The following is a 15,653-nucleotide window of genomic DNA, read 5'->3' as shown; positions in this document are numbered from 1 at the left end:
AAGATAACCTTCCCTGAACAGGAATTCAAGTGCCAAGAATTCAGCCAATTAATGGCAAATCCTAAGACAGCAATGATTTTTTTTTTAAAGCGCCTCTTTTAATTGGCAGTTTTAAATGGTAGACTGTAATGTTCTTAATCATGCAACAGAAATAAAACATGCCAGTCTTCATGCCACGTCTTAATTTAGGAACTTTTCAGTGCTTCCAGAAGCAAATTATTTACTATCAGTGCTCCTTTAGAGGAAGTCATTTTTAAAGTAGCATTCCGCACATAGGGCCATTTATCTTTACTCAGAACTGAAATTGTCCCCCAAAGCCACGTCATGTTGTAGAAATGGCCAGGAGCGTGGGGCCGTCCCAGGTGGACAGGCAGCGCACCCCTACTTGGAACATTGTCAGCCCACAGCAGTGATGACTTCACTTTGGGGCTTCATCTTAATCTCGTTTGTCCTTTATGAATATTTTCATTAAATTTACCCTGGAATAATCAAGTTTACTCCCTGAGAAATTTCAAAAACGGCTTGAATTTGTGTACCTCCTTTTACTTTACGTATGAGGTTATGACATAATTGATGAAACTTTCCTTAATATGGATCATACCCATGATGTCAGAACGACCGGTCGATTCAGTGCAGGAAAAATTATGGGTAGCTAGCCAGTCAGAACAGCTGATTGGTAGCTCTGTTTTTAAACCATTTGTCGTGTTGTGTGGACAGAGCTTTATTGCTCTGGGAAAGATTTTCTTTTTCACTCTCCTCCAGCTCCGTCTTTCTATCATCTCACTTTATGAGTCACTCACGTAGTTGTCAATCATGCCTCTGACCTTCTTAAGAATTGATGTCTTGCCTTCTCTGTGATCGAAGCGGACTGCTTACCTTATTTCTCTTCTTCTCATTTTGCAGTGGGCTGTCCCTTAAAGTCACAGTCCCTTAAAGTCCACCATCCACCTCCTTAATGCACACGACAGTTCTGTGCTGCCTCCCACAAGCACTGTAGGGCTTGCTCTCCACATCCAACAAGAGAGGCAAGACACAACCAGTGCCGTCAGAAAACAAGGCTAATTTTAGGTGAAGAACTCCCATATTTTGAGAGAGGCAGTGGGCAGCACTAACTTAAGTGGCAACATGACTTGAGTGACAAAATGTTTTCTAGCACTGGTGATGAGATAGTGTGAGTGTCAGAACTTCGCTTAGTGTGTAATAGAGCATTTGTCAACGGATGTGACAATCCAAGTCCAGTCTTGAAGGGAAGCAGATATGGAGTGTGGAAGTGAGCCTAGACATTAATTTTTTTAAAAGCTAAGCCCTCATACCAGCAATTCTTATTTCTCCTAAGAATGTCATGCCTTTTCAAGACCTGATTCAAGGAGTAAGATACTTGTGCCTTTTATAATAACATCTATTATGAAAAAAAATAAAATGAATTTGCTTCCAGTTTAGGCCGCTTGGTAGCACTATAAACAGCCCAGATTTATAGCCGTGGCTTCCCTGCATGACGCATTGCTTGATTACCTGTGATGAACTATTGTAATGATGACTTGCCAAGCTTATATGGATGTTTAAAGACTTTATTTTTGCAGTCTTAACCTTGGGCTGGACCTGAGTCTATAGGTAAACCATATAATATCTGTGTTGTTGTAGATGCTGACAAAAGGAAACTAGATCTTTGGATTTTTGTTGTAAGATTTTTCTGTTTTTACTTAGCCCGTGGTAGATAGTTTGCAGATGGTGGTTGATTTGGCACACTTTTAAACTATATTGTTTTAGCTTGAATATTATATCATCAACTTTTATAGAGGATAACGTGCTAAATCACAACAAAATTTGTTGTATTGTAAGAAGGTTGTAAACATTTTCTTAATAAAATACTATGTTTATAAATATATGCGTTTGCCTTTCAAATTGTTTTTCTTTGTAATAGTATACATCACACATTTGTCTTAACGAAATATTCTGAAGTCCCTTTAAAATTATGTTTGAAAACCGAAATAGCAGAACTCTGATAGTTCTGGCGTGTGGTGAGCAGCAAACTAAGTGTATGAACTGATCCATCTGCCTGGCGTCCTGCATCTTCGCATACAACCCCCCTCCCACTCCGCTTCCCTGCATGCTTCCGAGGTTATGATGGGGTGTGGTGCTGGCAGCCTGCAGTGTGGGAGGAAATTCTGCTTCCCTTCCAGGTAAGGAGCAGTGAGGTTCCTTGCTTGGTTCATGGGAGAAAAGCTTTTGGCCATCATCTGTTATTGGGGGATTTCATCAAAGGAGCCAGTGAATTTCCATTCTGGTGTTGACTTGAACCCTGGAATCCCCCAGGGCCACTCACTGCCGGCAGAAGTACATCACACACTCCTGTTCCTGTGAGATCCCTCTTACATAGGAGCACGTCTGGCTGTGTTTTGTGGTTGTGTTGAGAGACCCAGAGAGGACGTAAGACAGACAGACTTGGGTTTGAGTCTCAGCCTGGCTCCTTTCTGGACTGTGCAGTTCTAGACGAAGTCCTTGGCCTCTCTGAGTTTCCTTGCCTTTATCTATAAAGTGGGAAGATAAGAGAGCATACCCCATGCAGTTACATACTTTGGCAAGATACCTATATAACCGGCATTTTATCACAGCATGGATAAAGAGTAAGCACTTACATATTATTAGTTTTTAAAAGCTATCTCCCTGATAATCCATAGCTGATTCAGTTAAAATAACTATTTGTTATGAGTTTGGTATTTTACTTGTTTTTTGCAGTTTTTGAAGTATAACATGTACAGAAAATACCATACATTTTGTGCCCACCTCAATACATTTTTCTATCCACATAACCACCTCTCACATCAAAAAATGGGACATCACCAACATCCCAGAAGCCCTTTCCTGTGTCCCCTTCCCTTCACTACCCTGTTTTCAAACACCACAGATTAGTTTTGAACTTGATATAGTCACTGTATGGACTAGGGTTGGGCTTCATTCAACATGGCATATAGTATTTGCGCTCATTCTTACTGCTATGTTCTATTCCACTAATAGCCATTCTAAGTTGATAGGCATGGCATTTTCTCCAGCTTTTTGCTGTTATGAATGTGCTACAATGAACATTCTTACATGTCTTTGGCGCCCAAATACAGATTTCTATTGGACATATACCTGGGAGTGGAATTACTGGGTCATGGGAGAGCACTGTATCTATAGGTTGGTTCGTTGGTTGGTTGGTTGGTTGGTTGGTTGGTTGGTTGGTTTTTGCTTTAGTAGATAACAGTTTTCTAAAGTGGCATAGCAATATAACAAGATTCCCAGTTGCTTGGCATCCTTACCAACACCTGGTACTCCATTTCAGCCATGCTGGCAGGTGTGTGGTGGTATCTTCTTTTTTTCATAATTTAGAAATTTTTATTTATTGATTTTTTTATTTTATTTATTTATTTTTGCAGTGGTATCTTTTAGTGGGATTTTTATTTTCCTATTTGATGGATGTTCTTCTGCAGGGCTTTTAAATTGTGCCTCAAAGGGAGTATATTTCTTAGTACCTCTCTTCTGTTGTTGCGTATAGTACCCACACCCATAGCTGGAGCTGTGTTGTGGGGGAGGGAGGAGATGGAGGAGGAGGGGGCAGGGCTGGTGCAGAGCCATGGGCCCCCAGCCCTCCATCAGGCTACTTGATCAGATAAATCAGAGAAAGCTATAAACAAAGTTGAAAGGTGAACCAAACACTGGGAAAGACGTTTTTGCTACATTGATAACAGAATAGGTTCCTCTAATCTACTGAGAATGTCTACAAAGCAAAAAGAAGAGCCTTCAAAAGGAAAATAAGAAGACCCATTACATGAAAAGGCAATTCCCAAAAAAGAAAATATAGTAAATGAGTAAATAACAGAGGCTAAAGCACATGAATGCCCGTCCAAGCAGCAATGAACTCACCTTTGGCCTGTTGGTGCTGGTGTAAGGAGAGGAACCCTCACCTAAAACCCCTTTGCGGTGGGTGGGTGGGTGGAGTGCATCCTGCTTCGGACAGGACCCTGCCCTTGGTCCACAGCGACAATCATCAACCCGGAGATGCCAGGCCGTAGAGTTGTAAACAAACTGCCTGGACGAGCACAGGCAGCATCCTTGTTTATAACTTTTGGAAACGGAACCTAAACAGCTGCAAACACATTTACATGGCAGGCTGTGCCCAGTATACAGCTAAATGAGAAAAGGAGGCAACATTTCAGAGTGTGTGCAGAGTGTGACTCCATCACACAGGACAGATGACGCACCTGCACAGTGCGTGCCTTCTAAATCTGGGAACATGCACTCCAAGGTGCTCGCGGTGCTTACTCTGAGGAGAAAGGCTTGAGTGACATTACTATCACCTTTTTCCACTTTCTGTTTTAGATGTATTTCTATACTTTTAAATTTCATTTTCATATTTGACCCATCTTTTTTCAAGCAGTCCTAAATCCTCTTAGAAGGGGGAGTATAAATAAATATAGGGTCTCCCAAAAAATATATACACACTTTGAATGATTATAAAGTCAGTGTTTATTAACATGCAATTTATTTTCAATTTAAAAGAACACAGAAATGAATAATTTTTGTCAATGCCTATTTTCAAACGATGACTGTTCTGGTTCAGGCATTGCTGATAATGCAAAGCAGTAGAACTGCAAACATCAAGAATCATTTTGTTCGGTACTTATATGCCCTCAATTCATCAACTGTTGCCAGTTTTGTACCGTAAACTTTATCTTTTATGTATTCCCATAAAAAAAAATAGTCTAGTGGCACTTTACAATAAATTTTCTTTGTCCAAAGCTTAGTCTGGCTTCATCCATTATTTCAAATCAGTTAAACCTGAAAAGGAGTGAAAATTAAATGTTATCAGCTGTTAAAGTGTGTATACATTTTGGGGGGCACCCTGTATATGTTATGAAGGAGAATATTAATCTATAGCCTGTCAAAATAACACTATGGCGAAAGCCATGCTAAGAAATAGAATGATTCTATGCCCAAAGGAAGAAACAAGTTAGCACAAACAGGGGTATTTTAAATGCACACACAAAACAACTGCTTTATTTTCCTACAAGCCACCGTCTGCTTGCTTGCAGTGGTCGGCAAACCGCGGCTCGAGAGCCACATGCGGCTCTTTGGCCACTTGAGCAGTGGTTCTCAACCTTCTGGCCCTTTAAATACAGTTCCTCATGTTGTGACCCAACCATAAAATTATTTTCGTGACTACTTCATAACTGTAATGTTGCTACTGTTATGAATTGTAATGTAAATATCTGATATGCAGGATGGTCTTAGGCGAGCCCTGTGAAAGGGTTGTTCGACCACCAAAGGGATCGCGACCCACAGGTTGAGAACTACTTCCCTTGAGTGTGGCTCTTCCACAAAATACCACTTGCGGATGTGCACGTACAGTGTGATTGAAGCTTCGCGGCCCATGCTCAGCAGTCGGTACTTTGTAGAAGAGCCGGTATTTTGTGGAAGAGCCACACTCAAGGGGCCAAAGAGCCGCATGTGGCTCACGAGCCGCAGTTTGCCAACCACTGCAGAGCATATAAACCATGGACCCAGGTTTCTAAGCAACCTTAATTTTATGGCAGATTTTTTTCCATTCGGACTTAAGAACAAGATTTGCATTAAGATGGTAAATTACAAAATAAAATTGAGTCTTTTAAAATGTTTAGTTGTTTGGCTTGTAATAATACTAGCTGAAAATAGGGTTCTCTACTGGAAATGTTGGTTGGAAGTCAAGCATCATCAGCCTTCTAGAATGTACCCATCATGAGTATGAAAGCATCCCTTTCGGAGGCCACTGCTGGAGGTTGCAAGACAGAGAAGCAGGACAACAGATGCAGCTTGTCAGAATGCATCACTTTGTCAAATATGATTTTCGTCGGACCTGTGATCATTTCAATGTTTTATTTTCAGCACAACCTTTGAACATCTTCCAAGAAACGACGTAAGAATGCAAAGACCACTGTTTAAGAAATTTGTGTAAAGGTGATACAGCCACAGAGATCACTGTTAAAGGGGCGGAAAGCAGGACAACCAGAGGATCAGAATTCTCTGTGTTTAATGCTCAGTGTGAATGTTACCTTCAGGCCTCTGTTAAATAAACGATGTGGAGAATTTTGTGGGAAAGCTACAAAGGCTCCACTCTATTAGAGAAAGGGCATTTTTTAGAAGAAAAGTGTTAGGTTATGAATGATGGAAATGCAAGGTTAATGCACAGCGTGGGCGGGCACGGAAACCTCGCTGTGGTATACTATCATTAACATTAGCATTTCAATCAGCTGCTCTAGCCATGGGGTCAGGCCTTGTCTTCTTTGCATAGAAATGAGAACAACACAGTTTGTTGTTGTTTTTAAAATGAAAAAAATAACTCACAATAAAACAAGCAGACATTATAGCAATGGCGGGGGGAGGATGAGGGCAGGGGAGACTTTGTCAACAGGGAGATTTTCAGCCTGAACCAGTTAACAACCGGGCCCTTGGATCATAAAATAGCCCACCAGAAATGTTATGCTTGAATTTATTTTTACATTTCATATTTCCCATGTTAGAGAAGCAGGATCCCTGTGGGGTTGTTCTTAAATTTCTTCTCCCCAAGCTAGCCTCCCAAATGTAATAGGAGATGAGAGCATGGTGGCCAAGGGGCAGTTTTTATAAATGGCCTGCTGATGACATGGGGATGCTGGAAAGACAGCAAGTTTGAAGCCTCTTAGAGTACAGCAAATGGAGGTGCTGATGTGGGTATCAGATTACTCCTTCCCTCCAAAACCAGCTCAGCAACCTCTAGAGGAAGAAGAGTCCTGTGGCCAACCAGGAGGGGCTCCTTGGCCTGAACTGGATAGAGATGGAGCACAGGTTTGGTGACCCAGCAATCTACAAGAGCGCGTCTCAAGAAGTGGACTGACATTACGATTACTTGGGATAGTCTCTGAAATGATCACTTGAAGCTCATTTTTCAAAGGGGACTTCAAGTCCAGCCAGAAGACATGTAGTTTGCTGACTCAGTGGCTATGCTTAACCTTTGGCTACCTCCTCTGTGAGTGGGGTGTGATTTTAGTTGCTAAATGATAACAGTGCAGATTTTTACGGGGCTACTACGAATAGCTGATGGAGACAAGTAGTCAAGCTATATAAATCAATATTTTTAATCAGACCAATAACAAATACTTAAATTCCATGATTAGCCCTAGCATCCGACTGCCTGTGGCACAACCACGCACACTGAGGGCCCACTATTTCCCCCACAGGTCTGTGAGGGATTTCTTTATTGTTTCTCTATTACAGCATAAAAATATAGAAGTTTGCCTTTATTTTCCATACGCTGTAGTTTAAAAAACACACCCACACATGCCTGTGATTACGCACAAAATACAAAACGAAGAGAAGACAAATTACTTAAATTGCAAAGTCAAATGAGAAAAAGACAAAAGGTTCCTTGTAGCTCTGGCTGCAGGAGAATAACAGGATCAGAGGGGTTTGAGCAGGGGAGGAAAGTGAAGGAGAGGACAGTTCAAGAGGCGGGGGCCTGGAAACAGTGCAGACGGGCCTGCAGCTGACCGCCACCCAGAGATTAGTGCAGCCCCGTCCCTTCCAGGGACCAGCTTGGGGAGGCTGGTCTGTCATCATTTATTATTCACACTGTAGAATGTTAGCATACTCCTTCCACTGCAAAGCCCACCATCTTGGACTCGAAAAAATAAATAAAAAGAAAAAACCAGGGCGGGGTTTTAGGACTCCTCTCAGATGCCACGCACTATCACAGCACAAATAAATTAGGACCCCATGAGGGAATTCATCTTCTGAGAGATAAAGATGGTACTTTTGTGATACCTTTCCCACAGGAGGAAATAACAGTATTTATTCAATGTTCCTTTTTCTAATTGCTACAATTTAAGAATCATTTGCTTTGATTTAAAACATTTAAAGATCTGGGAGATGGGATGTCATCACTGGGTTGCCACCTAAGGCTCTGCCCCTGCATGTGTTGTGTTTGGGGTGAGGGGCGTTTCACTGTATGATGAACCCATGATTACACTATGGGATGAACTTAACTTGTGTTTATTCATTGAATCCTCTCTGAACCTGAAAGGTAGGAACCTTCATTATTCCCCACCTTATGGATAAGGAAACGGAGGCACAGTCATTGAGAAGGAGAAAATCAGGCCCTAACAGCATGTGCTGGCCTGGCACTCACAGCTGGCCTGGTGCTCTCTCTCCCTGAACATAAGCAGTTCCACAGAACACATGGCCACTCCGTGACTATGGTGGGCAGAGACACAAACAAGGCCCCTCCGTTACCATTCTGACCCCCGACCAAAAAGAGCATTGTCCACATCCCCCCAATGGATCAGCCATCCTGCCTCCCCACTGATCTGAAGGAGGGTTAGGTTTGGCTGGAGTCTGCCCTCCCTTTCTAGCCACCCCATCATACAATTACCTCCATCTGGCAGCATCTAACCAGGAGCAAAGCCCCTCTTCGTAACCCACCCCTGCGTCACTTCCCCAGGTGAGCTTGCCTCCTCCCATCTCCCTCCCTCATCCGGCCTCCCTCCCCCCTCCTGCCTCCCTCCCGCCTCCCTGCTGCAGTGAGAACCCCAACTGGGTCAGCTACAGGTGTGGCCCAGGGCCTTGCTTGGGCTGGAGGGTGTCCTTGCCAACAGGTGTTCATTCACCTTCACTCCCAGGTCACAGGTGGCCCAGACTGCACCAGCAGGAAGCGACGGGGCCCATGGCAACAATTTGGATTTTGTGAGAACACAGCTTTTGCTTTGCATAGTATAATCTACATCGTGTCATGGTTTGTTTTTGTTCCCCCCCCCCCCCCCCCGATAGAAAAGCAACGTGATGACAGTCACTTGAGAATCTGTGGCCCTAAGTGTTCCTGGGAGTGGGGCGCAGGAAAATGGAAATGGGGAAATCTTAAACTGCCTCCACCTGTCATACCTCTCCCTCCTCCCTCCCTCCCTGTGTCAGCCTCTGAGCTCCGAGGTCAGGTGGCAGGGACACCTCCTCTTCTGCCCTGAGGACCGACCGGAGGCTGCTGCGGCATCTCTCTTAGAGGGCCTGGCAGTGGCCAAAGGGTCAGACAGACAGTGGAGGTGGGAGGACTCAAAGCTGTATTCGCAAAGCAAGCCCGTTTTTTAAATTAGATCAGTGTTTCCGATTGATGCCTTTCCTCACTGGTTGCATAATCTTTTTCATTTTTTAAACTTTTACCTCCTGGGTCATTTAATTTCGGTGGCTGGGGGAGAGGCTGATGGAGGTGATGAGGAGAGGCCTAACAGCCCTTGCCCCCAGACACTCCCAGGTGGGGCCGCTGGACGCCACCTTGCTTTGCTTTGTCTCCTGGCTGAACAGGGACAGAGGGGGCTGCGTGTCTTTTGTATCTTGGTCCCCAGGCTCAGCCAGTGCACATCTCCGTGAATGAACCCCATCCAGTGGAAAAGCACTAGGGCTTGGGAAAAGAGGTGTACAAGTTTTACCCCCACACACGTATCCCTGTTCCCTACCCCCATCCCAATACACCGGGATGATCTGTGGGGACCCCGGAAACTCCCACACACTCTCACACCCTGCCTCATCAAACACCTACTCGGAGCTCTGCCTCCCACTGCCCTGGGGGAACATGGAGGTAAATATGCCTGCCTTACCTCTAAGGAGCTTGGAATGTAATTATCTCCCAGAGATCCTTTGGGGATCTGCTTAATAAATCAATACCAATGATTTGTAATTAGAATATACATTATTTGTATGCAAATGTGGCCTTCTGGGTGCTCGGGGAAGAGTCCTAAGGATCTCCCGCATACCACTCCTCTAATTCTTAATTACATTACTTACTTCATGCATCATTTATTGATGTCTGTGCCAGGTACAGAGATGGGGACCAGGAATCCACCTTCAGGACTAAAGAACTAAGGGAGATCAGGGAGTGGAGAAAACTTGCTTCTGGGGAGAAGGGGAAAGCGTTGGTCTTTTTATTCAGCCCCGGAAACCTCCCATCATCCACCTCATTCATTGAAACCCTCAACTGAGCCGGCAGCCCCTCCCCAGTTCTCCTGCCTGAGACTGGAGGGGGCCCCCTCTCCAGGCAAGGTTTAGGCCATAGGACTGCCCCCCTCTTTGTGGTGTAGGTCTGATTCTATGACCTCCCCAACCGCCATCCAGTCTGATTCTGAACTGCTGTGTCTGCTTGGGTTTTTAAAAAGTTTTGTATACAAGCTAGTTCCGAATCTTCAAAGCCAGATGACCCTGGGTCCCCTCCCTTTTTTCCTTTCCCTCCCTCCCCCCTCCCTCCTTCCCTCCCTCCCTCCCTCCCTCCCTCCCTCCGTTCCTTCCTTCCTTCCTTCCCTCCCTTCTTCACTATTTAATTCTCCTCTATTAACTGTTGTGCTTCAAGCCCTTGCTAGGTGCTGGAGGTCGGGTTGTTTTTGTTTGGTTTGGTTTGGTTTGGTTTAAATCCTCACCCGAGGATATTTTTCCATTGATTTTTAGAGAGAGTGGAAGAGAGAGGGAAAGACAGAAATACCAATGTGAGAGAAACACATCCATCCATTGGTTGCCTCCTGCACAAACCCAACCAGGGCCAGGAAGGAGCCTGCAACTGTGGTATGTGCCCTCAACTGGAATCGAACCCAGGACCCTTTGGTCCACAGGCCAACACTCTATCCACTGGAGGTAGGGTTTTAAATCAGGGATGGATCACTCACTAAATTTGCTTCCGAATGGAGAGACAGACAACAGATAAATAAATAAGTGACTCCACGTTGGCAAAGTGTGGGGAAGGAAACTGTGACTGACGTGGAAGCTGGCGTTGGTCACTGGCATCAGGGAAGCCTTCCAGAACAGCGTCCAGCTCAGCTCACACCCATTCAGTCACCTTTTCATAGAACTCCTCTCCCGAGGTTTGTTTACACCTGTGTAGATGTACCTCGTGTGCCCCCACCACCTGGAAGCAGCCTTCATACACCGCAGCACCTAGTACGGTGCCTGACATGCAGCAGGCATTCCAAGAAGTTGTCCAATGATGATAACAATGTAGAGGTAGCCAAGGGAAGGGCAATGTAAGAGAGGGAATGGTGAGTGCAAAGGGCCTGTGGCAGAGCCACTGGGATTCTCCAGGGTGTCCTCTACATCCTCACTATGGGCCCCACTTCTGAGAATTGTGCCCCTACCCTATCCCTGTGGTCTGTTTCATCCAAGTCCTTATTCTCCATCTCCTTTCTAACTCTTCATAGGTAAGTTTCTAAACCTCCCTGTGCCCCTTTCCTCCTGTGTGAACCAGAGACAATGATGTTATCACCTTGTGGTGGCGAGGATGTGAGTGATACCCATGAGGCTGCCAGAACAGTGCCTGGCTCGTGGCACTCGGTCATTTCTGGCTCGGCTGTTGTTACCAGTCCATCCTCCAGTCTGCTGCCCAAGAATCTCTGTGAAAAATAAGTTTGCAGAACACAATGTGATGGCCTGGATTGAATCCTAGAGTGGGAAAACGACATTAGTGGGAAAACTGTGACAACCAGAACAATCTGGGTTAGTTAATTATAACGTTTCGGTGTTGCTACCATGGTCATGTAAAGTGAAGTAAAAGGATGACCTTGGGGTAAGTGTGAGGTGGCAGATAGAACTCTGCACAACTTTTGCAGCTTCTCTGCAAACCTCAAATTATTGCAATATATTTTTATTTAAAAACAATATATAACAACTTTTATATTTAAAAACAAACAAGAAAATAGTTTTAAAAATATATAGTTGATCATGTTACTTCTCTGTATAACAACACTGGGATAGCCAAGGATATCAAAGGATAAAATCTAGACTCTCTAGCATAACAGGAGACCCTTCATCCCCCATCCTTGCTGGCTACACTTCTCAGGGCCTTGGTTTCCTCATCTGTAAATCCTCACCGTGGGGAATAAATGATCCACCTCGATATTGTGAGGACTAAATGAGTTAATAGGAACAAAGCACTTATCGCAGTACCTGGCCCACAGGTCCACATTCAGTACGATGAAAACACAGATCTGAGAGAGAAGATTGAAGAAGCTGGCTTTGAAGACGAGAAAGGGGCGATGAGCCAAGGAATATGGCCAATCTCCAGAATCAAAGGACAAGGAGCCTCCAAATAGAACGCAGACAGATTTTAGCCTTATAAAACCCAATTTTGGATTTCTAATCCCCAAAACTGTAATTTAATGGATTTTTTGGTCATTTGTTATAGCAACACAGGAAACTGATACATATGCTAATATACTGCCTGCTACAGAGCAGAAACTAAATAAATTTGAGAAACTATTTTTACTCCTAGCCTTTCCTCAAGCAGGCCCCGGAAGGCCATGTACCCCAGGACCTTTGCATATGCTATTCCTCCACTTGGAGAACCCTTCCTTTTCTTTCTGTCTGGTAAAATCTTCCTTACTATTTTTACAAGACTATTCTCTAATACCTTGGAGCTTTTAAGTTTTCTTCCAGCCCTGAGAGTGTCTCTTCATAGCTTTCTTTTCATCTATTTTCACATTTATCACAGATTGTATTTATTTTGGTGATTTTTTTCCTCAACTCCATCACTAGACAGTGAGATTCTTTGTAGCTCAGGCTAAATGCATCCACTGCAGGATACTCAGGCAGCTATTCTGCTTGGATGAGTAAATGAATGAGAGAAAGAGTGAGTGAGTGATTGAGGCCATGAAGGATGGGTGGGATTTGGAAAGCCAGGGGTGGCGGCATTCCAAAGCCAGAAATGGGGTGAGACCATGACACAAATTCCACAAAACCATCCATTTCCTTACCGTGGTTAAGCGTTGCATGTTGCATACTCTGGTTATCCAAGGGGTTGACAGCCGGAGAGTTTGCACTACAGAGAACACCAATAGAGGAGGTTGAAAAGCTAATAAAATATGTTAAATGAACTTCTAATTTAGAATAGTTTGGGAGTTACAGAAAAGTTGCAAAGATAGTAGAGTTTCCTCAACTTTTAATGTCTCACATTAGTACATTTGTCACAACTAATGAATCACACTCTTCATAGATTAATATGCTATTTTTAACTAAAGAACATATTTTATAGAGATTTCCTTGGTATTCCCCTGATGCCCTTTTTCTGTTCCAAGACCCCATGCAGGACTCTCTGGATTGTGAATTTCTCAGACTTTCCTTGCTTTAGATGACCTTAACATTTGAGGAGTCCTCAGGCATTTTGTAGGATGTCCTTCCGTTTGGGTTTTTCTGAAGTTTTCCCTATAATTAGAGTGGGGTTGTGGGATTTTGGAGGGGGGAGGGGGAATACCAAGAGGTGAAATGCCCTTCTCATCACATCATAGTAGGATCCGTGCTCTCATTGTGACATTACTTACTTCATGCAGAGGTACTATTTGCCAGGTCTCTCCATTCTACTTTCCATACTGTACTCTTTGGAAGAAAGTCACTAAGTATAATCCTCACTTAAGGGGAGTTATGTACCACCTCCTTGAGGGAGGAATGGCTAAGGTAAATTATTTGGAATTATTTTATCTTTTCTAGTTATTTACTCAATCATTTATTTATATCAGTATGGACTCATGGATATTTATATTCTACTTTTTTTAAAAAATATATATTTTATTGATTTTTCACAGAGAGGAAGGGAGAGAGACAGAGAGTCAGAAACATCGATGAGAGAGAAACATCGATCAGCCGCCTCCTGCACATCCCCGACTGGGGATGTGCCCGCAACCCAGGTATATGCCCTTGACCGGAATCGAACCTGGGACCCTTCAGTCCGCAGGCTGACGCTCTATCCACTGAGCCAAACCGGTTTCGGCTTATTTTCTACTTTTGGTTATAATTCAAAACTATATTATTTATTGTCATTGCTCAAATTGTTCCAACAAGCCCTCACTGAAATAGAATCTAAAGGGTGCACTTCAGGAACAAGGAAAATTATTCTAGCTGTAAGTTCTGAGATGCAAGAAGAAAAGATGAGCAAAGAAATTGGTAACTGTTTGAGTCTAAAGTTACATTGACTGTTCTAAAACAATTTAGTAATGACTCATGGGGTGAAAAAGGAAAAGATTAAACTTAAAATACACTATGATTAAAGCATATAATTGAGAATATGGGTGATTAAAGTATCCCAAAGTCCTTATATTTTAAGAAAGCAAAGTAAAAATATTTTAAAAACTGACTTTGTAAGTATCCATGTCAACATTTCTAGGGTAATCACTAAAACAATAGAAATAGAGTATATAAATTAGGAAGAAAAATGGAATGGGGGAAAAAAAATCAGCCCTAATGAAAACAAGAAAGGGGTGGGAAAAGAAAAAAAAAAGGGGGGCGTCACAAATAGGAAGCACAAAATAAGATGATAGAAATAAATCAGATATATCAGTAAATATAGTAAGTATAAATGGACCAAATGATCTAGTTAAAAGACAAAGATTATCTTAAAACAACCACTTTTTAAAAATACATATTTTTATTGATTTCAGAGAGGAAGGAAGAGGGAGAGAGAGATGGAAACGTCAATGATGAGAGGGAATCATTGATCGGCTGCCTCCTGCACATCCCACACTGGGGATGAGCCCGCAACCCCGGGCTCGTGACCGCACGTGACCGGAGTCAAACCCGGGAGTCCACAGGCGGAGGCTGACCTAAACCAGCCAGGGCTAAAACAATCACTTTTTATTATGAAAAATTTCAAATATACAGAAAAGGGGGAAGAACAGTAGAGAGAACATGTGCCTGCCATGTAGAGTCAGCATTGTTAGCTACTTGTGTTTGTTTCATTTATGATATTTAGGAGACTATTAACACATATTTTACATGGTAAACCTTATATAGTGAAGTAACATTTAGATGGCAAGAACGAGGTAGTGTTCATTTTCAAGGCCAAGCCGATCAAGGTCCCAGTAGTTTTTAGTTACGTAACTTATTTGTGTGTTTTTTTATTCAAAGGCTGTTTCTCCAATGGATTCTAGTGAGAGGGTAGGAACCAGGTCAACTTTTCTGATCATTGCATTTCTAAATGTTTGTTGCATCTATTAGTAAAGGATTCAGTACAGTGCTTGTTACATAGTAAACATGTCATGCAGCATAGCTTTTCTTTTGCTGTTGCTGTTATCAAAAGCGTTCAGCAGAAGTGGCACAAAATAAACAAGCAAAAACTTGCAACTATTTATACTTAGTGCTTTTCAAACATCACAGCGTCTAGCACACATTCATTCACCCATAAACATGTTTATAATGAGAATAAATAGTACTTTCATTATTATTAAAAGTCTCTAACAGTGCCTGGCACTACATATGCAGAGGGAAAGTGGAATTTTATTGTTCTTAATTGTTATTATCGAGTAAAGCACTTAACACAACTGCTGGTCCCCAGGGGCCCTGAAAAAACAATCTTCCTGGGGACACTCATTTATCTGCGTGCGGACACGCCCCTAGCTCGGTCCTGCGCGGCGCCCCGCCCCGCCCCGCCCCGCCCCGCCCCGCCCCGCCCCGCCCCGCCCCGCCCCGCCCCGCCCCGCCCCGCCCCGCCCCGCCCCGCCCCGCCCCGCCCCGCCCCCTGCCTTCTGGCAGCCCCGCTCCCTAGTCCAATGCCGCGCCTGCGCACTGCGCCGGGAGCAGTTCCGGGAGCGCAGCTTCCCGCCGCCCAATCGCGAGCGGGTCAGAGCCAGCCAGACTACTGCGCGCGT

This window comes from Myotis nattereri (assembly GCF_964212035.1).
Source record: "Myotis nattereri genome assembly, chromosome: 8".
Classification (NCBI taxonomy): domain Eukaryota; kingdom Metazoa; phylum Chordata; class Mammalia; order Chiroptera; family Vespertilionidae; genus Myotis; species Myotis nattereri.
Note: the sequence above shows the minus strand (reverse complement) of the source record.